The 13,783-nt window shown below is 36.9% G+C and overlaps 1 protein-coding gene across 1 annotated transcript in view; it reads right to left on the bottom strand.

The window, feature by feature from the left end:
- Positions 1 to 13,783, bottom strand: part of KMT2C (lysine methyltransferase 2C) — a 297,401-nt gene that overhangs the window by 165,760 nt on the left and 117,858 nt on the right. Inside the window, exon 8 of the mRNA XM_036759103.1 lies at positions 11,701 to 11,871. The gene's annotated coding sequence lies outside the window, so the exon portion shown is untranslated. The remainder of the gene's footprint in view (positions 1 to 11,700; positions 11,872 to 13,783) is intronic.

Below are 13,783 nucleotides of genomic sequence, written 5' to 3'. Positions count from 1 at the left end.
ACTAATCCCCATAATCTTAATATCATTTTAAATATTATCTTTCAATACTGATTGAAAAGGTCTGTCCTCACTTTAAGAATTTCAAGTATCAAGTAGGTAGAAAATATTTGTACTGGGCAGTAAAGAAAACTTTTCCGGTATACTTTAATACGTTAATGGATAACCATATAAGTAAATCTTTTTTACTCATTTTACGGTGTTGTGGGTAGGAAGGAACAAGTCACGTTCTTTCTCCTCAGACCCCAACTATGCTCTTGAAGGATGGGAAAAAAAGGATTAGTCCTGGACGAAACTGAAAGACTATTTCCTGTAATTTCTAAGTATTACAGGTTACAATCTCAGGGAATCAGTGACTTCTTTTAGCTGGTGACTACCTTGCCTGCATCTGGCTAATCTTATGTTCCTCATCCATTCCTCATAATTTTAACTCAAACTTCTGTCCTATCATGTTGATTCTCAGACACCAGGAAATCAAACATATTTATCTTCCCTGGTGCAAAAAAGAGTTAAGGTATAACTTTCCATCTGATCATAAACCTTAAATCTCCTTCTCTCCCCTTCATCTCATATCGCTCAGGCATCTTCTGTCACTATCTCCTAATTCACCCCTGTGTGACATGAGAAGGTAGCCCAAATCCGTGCCAAAGGAAAGTTCTGCTTACACAAGAGATCCCATTTGCATATCTATCTGTTCAAAGACTGCCTCATTTATCTACTCCCTTCTTTCTTGTCTCTTTCTAATACTAGACCCTTCTCTATTGTCAATAAACACATGATCGCCCCTAGCCTCAAAATCCCTTATCTGCTCCATTACCAATAATTATCATCTTAAGTTTCTTCTTCCCGTTGTAGAAAAACTCCTTGGGGCCATCTAAATAGATGCCTCCCTTCCTCTCCTATCACGGTCTTTTAACTTCTTATAATCCGGCTTCTAATTTCATCATTCCATCCAAACTACTCTCTCCAAAGTTACCAGTGATCTCCTAACTGCCAAATCCAATGGCATTTTCTCAGTTCTCACTCTTCTTGACCTCTCTGCAGCCTTTGAAAACATAGACCACCATCTCATCCTTGATACTCTATTCTCTCTAGCTTTCTGGGATATTACTCACTGTCAGTTCTCCTTTCTAAAGCAAGCCTTCTCAGTTTCCTTTGCTGATACATGTCAAACTCATACAGATCATGGACACACATCACAGGTATCCCAGAGGATTCTGCCCTGGGGCCACCTCTCTTCTCCCTCTATGTTAATGACATCGCAAATCTACCAATCCAACCCAAACCTCTATACTGACCTCCAGTCTCTAATATTCATTCAGAGTCAATCTACATGATCGTGATACGTCTTTCAACTATCTCTACCTGTTGAAAATTCAGAACAATTAATCAAGAAAAGCAGGACTGCTAAAGGAAGATTTCTCTCTTCCCCAGCTCAATGAGCCTTTAGATACTGGGGAATTTAAATGCACATGATGTCCCTTGAAATTATATTCAGCTCCCAGGTGGTAAACCTCATCAACTTCTATGATCTATTCTGCCATTTCCCCTCAAGGATAATTAAATCCTGTATCTCACTATAAGCCAATTCTATGATCAAAAGTTGAGATCTCATTGGCCACTACATGATCAATTACCTCTAATTATATGATCTCCAAATTATCTACACATTCATCCCCAGTTTTATTCCTCAACTTCCCAGCAATTGGTATAACACCAGATGCCTCTTGGGGCAATTCCAAAATAGAATTTAGAACCTTTTCTCCCAAACTACCCCCGTCTTTCTAACTTGCGTTTCTGAAGATACCAGTATTCTTCCAGTGACTGAGATTTGCGACCTTGAAAACATTAACTCTTCACATACTCTTCATTCTATCCATATCTCATTAGTTGGTTGATTATATTTCCACAACACCTCACTTTCAACCCACTGTTGTCCAAGAAACTACACTACTGGAAATCTTTATCTGAATTATTTAAATAGTCTCATAATTGTTTTCTTTGCCTTATTTCTATTCACTCTAAATCCTCTGTGCAGCTGTCCAATTCTATTCCTAAATCACAGATCTGACCACATGTGCCACCATGCTCAAAAGGTTCTAGGGATTCTCTTATGTCTCCCAATAAAATTAAAACTCCTATTTGGAGAACAAAAACCTTGACCATTGCTAATCCACAGCTATTACACATTACTTATCTGACCTGCTTTCTACAATCCAGTCAAACTGCTCAGATTGTTGTTCCTCCCTCACAGTATCCTGTGCCCAGCTCCATACCTTTAAACAGAGTATTTCCTAGGGCTAGAAAATACTCCCTTCACCTCTGCTTGTTTAAAACCCTGGCTTTCCTCAAAGCTCAATGGAAGCACCATTGCCGTCATAAGACCTTTCCTAATCCCCTATCTATAAGTGTCTGCACACCACCACCAAAATTATTTTTCTGTTTAGTGTACACATTCTCACTCTCTCTCTAAAGCTCCCTGTCTTTGTGATTTTGGGGGAAGTCATGTACCCTCTGGATCTGAGTTGACTCTTTGTTACAATGATGGGTTTAATATACATGATCCTCTGAAATGGGATACTCAAGTTCCAATAATTACAAGCAAATGGACAGGAATGTTCTTTGACATACCATATATCCAAAAGCCATATAAAGTACATGTTATTATGGCTAAGTTTAATTTCATAGATTAGGTGAAACATGAATTCAGAATTTTTTGAATCCAACGTGATAAAATTCAGTCTGTTCCCTCAGCATAAATTGAGATCTGTAATTATTTCTGATGGGTAGAGGCAAACTTCTAATTAATAGTACTAACAAAGCAAAACTACATCAGAAATAAAGAAACCAAAAACTATGCAACTCACTGACTATATTTAGAGTTGCAATCAGAGAACACAACAAAGAATTTTGGAATGCAGACAGAAGTACTTTTGCACTGTAGAAACTCTGAAAGGATATAGTCCTCTGAAATGAGATACCTATAGCCATGAATTTTCTGAGGCACTGGGGTCACAAACACTAGTTTCCCCTCCTCTGAAGGAGGAAGTAATTTGCCACTATCCTGCTTATAACTTTTTCATCACCTGGCTATTAGAAACTTGGGACTTCAGGGCACAGAATGCAATCTTTACTCTCAATGAAGTGAGGAGAAGTAATAGCAATTTAAGATTTGAAGATCTTTCCCATCCATTAATAGGCCATGTGACCTGATCATCTCATAGGAAGCCTAAGTCATGTGTGGTAGAACATGAAAAGGAAGTTACGCCACAGGAAATGCTGAAGGGGGGGGAAGAGAAGGTGAGAGGGGGAGGGAGAGAGGGAGAGAGACAGAGAGAGAGAGAGAGAGAGAGAGAGACAGAGAGAGACAGAGAGAGAGAGAGGAGAAGGAGGAGGGAGAAGGGAGGAAAGATCAAAGAGTTATGGCTGCTAATGGCCGCCATCATGATAGTTAGAACTGAAGAGGCTGACTTAGCTGTACTGTGAGTTTGTTTTGGGGGAAGACCCCAGCAGTGAGTGAGAGAGGTTTTGGGATGGTGAGGCTCCATGTTGTGATATTGTGCATTAAATGTTTTACTCCTCTATTAGACTGGATAAATGGCTTGTGGGATATGGATCTCTGGTGTCTGAATAAAAGGTTTACTTCTTCTACCTTCTATGTGGAGAGTCTCGCATACTTTGTGATAAAGAACTACACAGGGATTTTGACGATTATCATCTACACTGTTATTATTGCCTTACTGATACAGGAACAAAGATATAAGGACAGGGATTATGACCAAGCTCAACAAGGCTGTTTTAGACCTTTCCCTTTCTTCTAAATTGAAATTCACATAGTACTTTGTAAAAACTTCCCCATACCTAAAAATAGTGTTTCGCACATCATTTTTTAAAAACAGTATATTTGCATCTAATCTAATTCAAAAAACTATTTTAAACTCCTACTATGTGTAGGACATTGCACAGACAAGATGAAAAAAGTCTCTTTATTCACAAGATTCCCTACTTTTATATAAAATAATCTACGTATATTATACATTACTTCCAAACTCATCTCCAAGAAGAATGCTCTTTAAGGGCAATAAGACTTTGCCCAAAAATACTTAATATGGTTCCTTGAGTAAGTGCTTAATAAAATTACATCTACAGAGTCTTAAAGAAGCTTTAGAGGCCTTCCTCATTTTGATAAATGAGGAAATTGAGACACAGATGATTTAAGTTGAGTTTATTTTTTATTATTTAAGAGTCACATAACTAGGATGTGTCTGAGGTAGTATTTGAACTCACAATTCCCTAATTCCAAGTCTACCATATTATCTCAAGAAAGAAAGAAATATATGATGCCTACTGATTCAATATTTAAACTTAAGCTAAGCCAGCCCTATAATCAAAGTATCTTCCCTGTCCAGTATTCCAAAGCCTAGATTCATAAGATCATGCATGAGTAGCTGAGACATCGACAACGTTTCCTTAGATTAGCGATCTAGACATTTTCAGTAGACTTTCTGGACAGCTTTCTAGTCTGCCCAATTTTTCCCCTTACTTACTAAAGGTATAAGAATAAATTTAGGACTAAAAAACAACATTTATGGCTCCTATCTCAGGTAGGGCTTTGCATTTAGGAAGAAGCTGAAAGCTTCTATGCTGCAAATAATAAAAAAAAAACACTCCTGTACATTCACTAGCTAAAAATATTGTCCAAAATTCACATACAAACATCCTTAGGAAAGTCATAGGGTTGAGTAGGTGAAAAAAAAATAGAGGAGGAGAGAAAATATGGAGAGGGAAATGACTTAAAAAAAAGAATAGTCTAACCAGGTTACTTTTTGAACAGATTTAAGGGACACAGAAATTTTGATACAGGAACCACAATTGTAAGAAGAATGTGATAACAGGATCTTGAGATCAACAAAATGGCAGTTTTATTTCACTAATTAACTCCTTAAGAACAAGAAATTATTAGCTCAGGTCTTGGTATCACTAGAGGAAACCAAGAAATTTTATCACAAATGTGCCTACTAGGACAGAAATAAGATGAAAGGAATATTAGTCTAGATCAGAGGTGTGAAACACAAGGCTCACAGGCTGTATGTGGCTCATAACTCTCCTGAGCACTGCTTAAATTGGATTAAATTTTAATTGGAAAAGATTTAACAAAATAAGTAAAAATATAAAAAATATAAATATTACATTTTTAAAGTAAGTCAACATGAAGCCAGCAAGGATCCTTATTATGGATTGCTAGCTCTGTCTTTGTGCTTAACACAACTGGTCTAGATATTTATTACCATAAATTGTTAAACTGGCTTTCTGCTAAGAAATACTCTTCTGTAAGTTCATCCAATGAGACTATTTTCCTGGGATGTTCACAACTGGATAACATAAGCACGTAAAGTTAAACCAGGATATACTGGTATAAACGGATAAAAACGTTAACATTACTGAACATCAGTTAAAGGGAAAAAAAAAATTGGTAATCAGTCGATATGGTGAAAACCTAGATTTGTTTTCAAACTTGCCATAAAGAGATTTAGTGGGGTAGAGCTAAAAGACAAATGAATATTGCATCTGAGGGCCTAGGTTCAAAAATCTGCTTTTGCATCTACATGACCTTGAACAATCACTTAGTATTTCTGGGCTTCATATTTTTCAAAACCTATAAAATGATGTGATTAACCTAAATGACATTAAACATTTCTCCAAGGTCTAGAGATCTACGATTGGACTAAGCCAGATCTGAATTAGACCTGCTTATCCACAGCAGGACATTAATGCTTGCTGAATTCAATTACCAATGGGAGAAGTAGAGAAACAGCATAAGGTGGTAAAAATTATATTATATAATTCATATCAAATACAGATGACTATTACTAAATTATATGCTATATACTAAATAATAATGATGAAAGCACATGTCTCAAACTGATATTTTCAAGTAATGAAGCTAGATTGCCGGAGAACTTTCTATATTCTCTAGCCACTCTGACTGATGATCAACACAATTCATTCCAGAGACAGAAGTTAGTACTACAGACTGTAAGCACCCTAACGGCAACTGCACTTTGTCTTTTCTTTTTTTTTAATTTCCTTTTGTTTATATCCTTTACTACAAAAAATTCCTCCATCTCCCAAAACCCCCATTTCTTGTCTTACATTTTTTTATTACATTTATTTAATTTATTAAATATATTTAGTTTTCAGCACTGAGTTTCACAGGAGTTTGAATTTCTAATTTTATCCCCATTTCTACCCAGCTCCCCCACTCCAATATGGCATATATTCTGGTTGCCCTGTTCCCCAGTCAGCCCTCCCTTCTGTCACCCCACTCCCCTCCCATCACCTTTTCCGTTCCTTTCTTGTAGGGCAAGATAAATTTCTATGCCCCATTGCCTGTGTATCTTATTTCCTAGTAGTATGCAAAAACTTTTTTTTCCTCTTTATGAACATCTGCTTTTAAAACTTTGAGTTCCAAATTCTCTCCCCTCTTCCCTTCCCACCCACCCTAAGAATGCAAGCAATTCAACATAGGCCACATGCATATCATTATGTGAAACCCTTCCACAATACTCACGTTGTGAAAGAGTTAACTACATTTTGCTCCTTCCTAACCTATGCGCTTCATAGAATTTTCTCCCTTGACCCTGTCCCTTTTTGAAAGTGTTTGTTTTTGATTACCTCCTCCCTCTATCTGCCCTCCCTTCTATCATCCCCCCTTTTTTATCTTGTTCCTCCTCCTTTCTTCTGGGGTAAGATACCCAATTGAGTGTGTATGGTATTCCCTCCTCAGGTCAAATCTGATGAGAGCAAGATTCATTCATTCCCCCTCACCTGCCTCCTCTTCCCTTCCTACAGAACTGCTTTTCATGCCACTTTTATGAAAGATAATTTACCCCATTCTATCTCTCCCTTTCTCAATACATTCCTCTCTCATCCCTTAATTTGATTTTATTTTTTTTAGATATCATACCTTCATATTCAACTCACCCTGTGCCCTCTGTCTATCTAACTATCTATATATAAATATACATATACACACACATACACACACACACACAAAAGCATATTCCCTTCAGCTACCCTAATATTGAGGTCTCATGAATCATACACATCATCTTTCCATGTAGAAATGTAAACAAAACAGTTCAACTTTACTAAGTTCCTTGTGATTTCTTTTTCTTGTTTACCTTTTCATGCTTCTCTTGATTCTTGTGTTTGAAAGTCAAATTTTCTATTCAGCTCTGGTCTTTTCACTGAGAAAGCTTGAAAGTCCTCTATTTTATTGAAAATCCATGTTTTGCCTTGGAGCATGATACTCAGTTTTGCTGGGTAGGTGATTCTAGGTTTTAATCATAGCTCCATTGACCTCCGGAATATCGTATGCCACGCCCTTCAATCCCTTAATGTAGAAGCTGTTAGATCTTGTATTATTCTGATTGTGTTTCCACAATACTCAAATTGTTTCTTTCTGGCTGCTTCCAGTATTTTCTCTTTGATCTGGGAGCTCTGGAATTTGGCGACAATATTCCTAGGAGTTTTCTTTTTGGGATCTTTTTGAGGAGGCGATCTGTGGATTCTTTCAATTTCTATTTTCTAGAGCCCTCTGGCTCTAGAATATCAAGGCAGCTTTCCATGGTAATTTCTTGAAAGATGATATCTAGGCTCTTTTTTTGATCATGGCTTTCAGGTAATCCAATAATTTTTAAATTCTCTCTTCTGGATCTATTTTCCAGGTCAGTGATTTTTCCAATGAGATAGTTCACATTGTCTTCCACTTTTTCATTCCTTTGGTTCTGTTTTATAATATCTTGATTTCTCATAAAGTCACTAGCTTCCACTTGCTCCAATCTCATTTTTAAGGTAGTATTTTCTTCAGTGGTTTTTTGGACCTCCTTTTCCATCTGGCCAATTCTGCCTTTCAAGGCATTCTTCTCCTAATTGGCATTCTGGAGCTCTTTTGCCATTTGAGTTAGTCCATTTTTAAAGCGTTGTTTTCTTAAGTATTTTTTTCTGTATTTTTTGGGGTCTCCTTTAGCAAATCAATTGACTTGTTTTTCATGGTTTTCTAGCATCACTCTCATTTGTCTTCCCAATTTTTCCTCCACTTCTCTAACTTGCTTTTCCAAATCCTTTTTGATCTCTTCCATGGCCTGAGAGCAGTTCATGTTTTTCTTGGAGGCTTTTGATGTTGGCTCTTTGACTTTGTTGACTTCTTCTGGCGGTATGTTTTGGTCTTCTATGTCGCCAAAAAAAGATTCCAAAGTCTGAGTCTGAATCTGAGTCCGTTTTTGCTGCCTGGCCGTGTTCCCAGCCAACTACTTGACCTTTGCGTTTTTTGTTGGGGTATGACTGCTTGTAGAGAGTACTTTGTTCCAAGTTTGAGGGGATGCGCTGTTGTTTTCAGAGCTATTTCTATACAACAAGCTCTGCCACACCAGTGCTCCTCCTCCCTCAAGAACTGCCAACCCAGATCTCAACTCAAACCTTAAGCAGGCTCTGCACTCCTGCTCAGATCCGCCACTTAATTCCTTCCAACAGGTGGGCCGGGGGCCAGAAGCAACTGCAGCTGTAGTTCTATAGCTGCACCACCTCAGCTGCCCCCACGGCAGTGGCCAAACCGCGAACTCCTTTCACTGTTTTCCAGCAGCTTTTCCCCCTAACCTTCTCTGTTGTCTTTGGTGTTTGTAGGTTGAGAAGTTTGGTAACTGCCACAGCTCACTGATTCAGGGTGCTAGGGCCTGTTCCGCCCAGCTCCTGGTCGGGCTGGTCCTGCCACTACCCACGCAGGGCTCCGCTCCCCTCCGCTCCCAGCTCTATGCACAATACACCTCACCAAGCAACCCCATTCAGGCTGTCCTGGGCTGGAGCCCTGTTTCCCTCCGCTATTTTGTGGGTTCTGCAGTTCTTCTCTGTTGTCTTTGGTGTTTGTGGGTTGAGAAGTCTGGTAACTGCCACAGCTTACTGCCAGCACTAGGGCCTGTTGCGCCCAGCTCCTGGTCTGGTTGGTCCTGCTGCCACTCATGCTGCGCTCTGCTCCCCTTCCGTGACAGACCTCACCCAGCGACCATCCAGGCTGTGCTGGGCTGGAGCCTTGCTTCCCTCTGCTATTTTGTGGGTTCTGCAGTTCTAGAATTAGTTCACAGTCATTTTTTATAAGTTTTTGGAGGGACTTGGCAGGGAGCTCACGCAAGTCCCTTCTTTCCAGCTGCTATCTTCCACTTTGTCTTTTCTTTGTATCCCTAGCATTTAGTACAGTGATTGGCACAAAATAGTGTTTAATAAATATTTCCACAGTGATTTTAACTGAGTTAAACAAGGGAACTAAATTTAGGACTTTGGCTTCTCCAGTAATAAACTAGGTCTCACTTAATATTAGACATAAAAATTAGCATGGGCCACTTAAAATCATTTATATATCTAGACCCTGAAAGGTACAAAATGGTAATTTACCAAGTCACTGTCTAGGTTACTATCATTTTAGACACAGAAGGACAACCTGTCTTTTCCTAGTGATTATCATGTTCCTCGGTTTCAATCTTTAAAAAAGACAATCACAATTAAAGACAACCCAACCAACTGGATTCTCAGATTTATCAATACCCAAACTTAATGTAAAACAAAAAAAATCAAAAAAGGCAAGAGAGAAAAAAAGGATAAATACAAAACAAGATTTGGGATCATTTGGCACACCTTCTCTATATCATTCCTGTAAGCTGAGGGCTGTGGAGAGTTCACTTCTCTCTTCTCTCTATGCCCATTTAACAAAAGCTTACATCAAAACCCAAGTTAAATTAGACAGACAGAATCACGCTTACTCAATAGGAGTTAACCCACTAATTCCTGTTTATTTCATATGATGCTAAATAATATAGTTAACATGATGCTTTCTAATTAGGTTGCTACTTGTTTCAGGTTAAATTCAACAAACTGAGTACCTATTTCCCTAATGTAGTGACACAATATAATATTAACTAAGTTGTTACATAGGATATCATGGTTTGTAAAGCACTTTAGGAATATCTCATATCATTCCAACATTCAGAATGTATAATATAGTTTTGCCTCTGAAAAATACTGGCTATATGATCCTGGACAAGTTACTTAACCTTTCAATGATAAAGGCAAGTCTATACAACTATAAGCAGCAAAGATGAGGCCAACCTATATGTGCGGCTATTAGTTCTCATTTACTCCCCCCCCCAAAAAAACAAACAAATAAAAAAAAAACCCCTCAGATTGTATATAACCTGTAATTTTATTAGTGTGTCCAACTTCCAATGCAAATCAGCACGTGCTCTAAAACTGGCAGCCATTGAGAGAGACATTTTATAAATGATGGAACTTAGACTCAGATATAAAAGAGATCTGTCCAGGGTCATATATCATCTGCAGCAGCATTCAAGGTTATGTCTTCCTAACTTGAGACCAAGTTCTTAACATGACATACCACACTACCTTTCTAGAGAAAAGAGCAGCTAACTAAACTTGAATTAAATCTATTTTCAAACAGCCATTGTAAGAAATGCCCTTTGTAAACGGTAGAAGAGTGTGTGTGCGTGTGTGTGTGTACGCGCGTGCACGCTCTCACACGGCGGGGATGGGGAGAGGAGAAGAATGACTCCATTACCTAGCAAGGTTTTGCAAGAGAATCATTTAAACTGTCGTAAATTTGTCTAAATTCTTACATAATTGTTAGAAATCATGGAACAGAAAAAAAATACGTCACCATGTTGTATATGCAATATGCCATCATTATACTTATGTTGCATATACAACACGCCATTGGTAAACTTTCAGAGAAATCAATACTTTAAATTTTAGAAATCAAATACTTTTTTTTTAAGATTTGTGGATACTCTTTCACAATAATGAAAATCATTCTTACAACATTCAGTATGGCTAATACTACTCAAGGAAGAAGATCCAGGGAAAATTTTTGTGCGCTTGGTTTTTTATAAGGTGAATGGTCTTGTTATGATGTCTTTAAAAATGATTTAGCAATCGATATTTTCCAGAATCGCTAGGGAAAGAAAAGGTAATCATAGTAAACAATACAATATTTTATTATATACCACTTGGAAACAGACTTCCTAGCATAAAAAAATAAAAATTTTCATAGCATAAGAAGAAATGTGGCATAGTAGAAAAATAAGTAGCCTTAGAGAAAGGTGGTCCTTAATTCAAGCTCTGCCTTTAAGACATACTAACTTTAACCAGGTAACTAAATCTCTCAGAACAGAAAAAATCCTGTTACAAACCACACTGCTCCTCTTATCCTCTTGAAAAATAACTAACATAATTGACTCTCTACCCCAATTCTGACATCAACTGTTAACTTTGCTCCATTTAAGTAATAATTTAGGATCATCACAAAATAAATTCTTGCTGAAAATTATCAATAATTTTACTGTTTATTCATATTGAAAACTATGCCCAAATCAAGAATAGGCTTTAGCCTGAAAAGGAAACCAAACTAGTAACACCGATTTTGTTTTGAATTTTAAACCATGGAAACTGAAGATAAATGTTCCTCTAAAAATGTATTTAGGAATGCAGAATGGCATTATGTTGGCAATCCTCATTTCTAAAAAGCTTAATTTCTTATACTGAGGAAAATATCTCCCTGATATTCCATGAGTTCTCAAGGTATTAAACAGAAGCTTTTGCACCCAATGAATGGGTAAGTAACTTAAAATTTCTACTTACTTGCAGTTCTGGCACACTTTGCAGTCAGGACATTGCCAACCTGCTCTTTTTAATGCTGTGACTGTTATTTCCAAGCACATTCCATGGTAATGCTGGCCACAAGTAGTACAAAAGAACTGATCTCCAAGGTCTCCAGGACTGTCACACACTGAACAGTTTGCTTCTTTTTTGCTATAATTTAACAACAAAATAAGGAAGATGTTTTATGACAATACCTCAATGGGATACAATATTTCTCAAATGTGATATATACCTATGAATATTTAGAAGGCTCTGATTTCTAGTTTTGTTAATATGATTTTATTTTTTGAATTTTTAGGGTTTGTCTTCAAATCCCAAATTCTCTCCTGCTCCTACCCAAAGAGAAGACACAAATTTTTTACAAAATCTCTCTCACACACATACACAATCAAAATTTATTCGCACATTTGTCAATGGGAAGAGGGGTAGGAGAATAGGTTTTTTAGTTGATTCTTTAGGATTGTATAAGTAAACCACCATGTCATCTCCTTTTAAAAAAAAAAAATTGCAGTTTTGTTTATTCCTTTCCTGTGATTGTTTTTTCAATAACTTTTCTTCATTGCTACAGCAAGCAATTCTAGAACAAAATTAAATAGGAATCGTGATATTGGACATCTCTGCTTTACCTTTAGTCTTCTCAGAAAGAATCCTAGCTTCTCTCTATTAAAAATAATGCTGATTTTTGGTTTTAGATAAATAATCCTTACTATTTTAAGGAAATCTCAATGTGTTTCTATGCCATCTACTGTGTTTTTTAGCCAGGAGTAGGTGTTGTACTGTGTCAAGAGATTTTTCTACATTTATTAAAATAATTATTTTTATCATTTTTGGTATTAATACAGTCTTTTAAATTAATAATTTCTCTAATATAAAACAGTCCCTATATTCCTGATATAAACCTAGCCTTGTCACAGCATATGATCTGTGATATCTCCATACTAATACTTGACATTTGTTGCTTCAATATTCAGCAGAGAAATTAGTTTATAGTTCTATGCCTCTGTTTTGAATCCACTCCATTAAGGGATGAAGGGGGAGAGGGAGGAGAAATTTTGTGGGGCTCTTTCCCTTTACTTTCTAACCCCCATCCCCTGCCCTCAGGCAAAAGCTATATATACTACTGAAACTAATGTTTAGCAAAATTTATTTGTAAATCCGTCTAGTCCTGAGTTTCACTTTCTCTTTACAAGCTCACTTAGAGATTATTCAATTCTTTCCAACCCTCCCCCACCCTGCCCCACCAATGACAAGGAGTATCTTAGTTCCTATAATGGTAATCTGAGCAATTTATAGTTTTGTAAATATTCATCCATTGTATTTAAATAGTTTTGGCATTTAGTATTGGCCTACAGTTGGGGACAAAAGGTCCAAATAATTGCTTTTATTTATTCTTCATTGCAAATTCACCTTTTTCTTCTTTGATACTGATAATATTGTAGGAATTTTTTTAAAAACATAATTGGAAAATAGCTTTTATAATGGTTAGGGGGGAGGGAGGATTTGAGGGGGTTCCCGGCACAACTACTAGTAAAACCAGTTCCAGGTTTTATTTATCAGGTGTTTTATTTTTCCTTTGAAGTGTGTTAATCTCCCCTTTAATTTTTTAGGATTTATATTTGATGTTTAATTCGTTAGGGAACTTACCTTGCTGGTTTTCTAGGTTGCTTTGGGTTTTTTAGTTACATATCCCAGACATTTAGAGCTTGAAATTTTCTGCATTAACCGTATCCCATAAATGTTAGAATGTTGTCTTGTTACTGGCATGAAGGGTAATGACATTATCAATTATTTCTACAATTTCTTAGTGGATCTATCCATTCTTCAGGATTAAGTTATTTGCTTTCCAATTAGTTATGACTCTATACTTCAAAGGCCTTTTGTTGACTGTGATTTTTTTTGCATTATGGTCAGAAAAATATGTATTTAGTATGTCTGTTTTTAATGCATTTTGAGGTCTTTAATGCTCCAACATAAGGTGAATTTTGTATGAAAATGCATGCACAGCCAAAATTCTCCAGAACTGTATCATGGCAACTTTTCTAAAATCATCATCTACATATTT

This window comes from Trichosurus vulpecula, chromosome 5 (assembly GCF_011100635.1).
Source record: "Trichosurus vulpecula isolate mTriVul1 chromosome 5, mTriVul1.pri, whole genome shotgun sequence".
In the NCBI taxonomy this organism is placed as follows: Eukaryota; Metazoa; Chordata; class Mammalia; order Diprotodontia; family Phalangeridae; genus Trichosurus; species Trichosurus vulpecula.
Note: the sequence above shows the minus strand (reverse complement) of the source record. Positions and strands in the feature narration are given on the sequence as shown.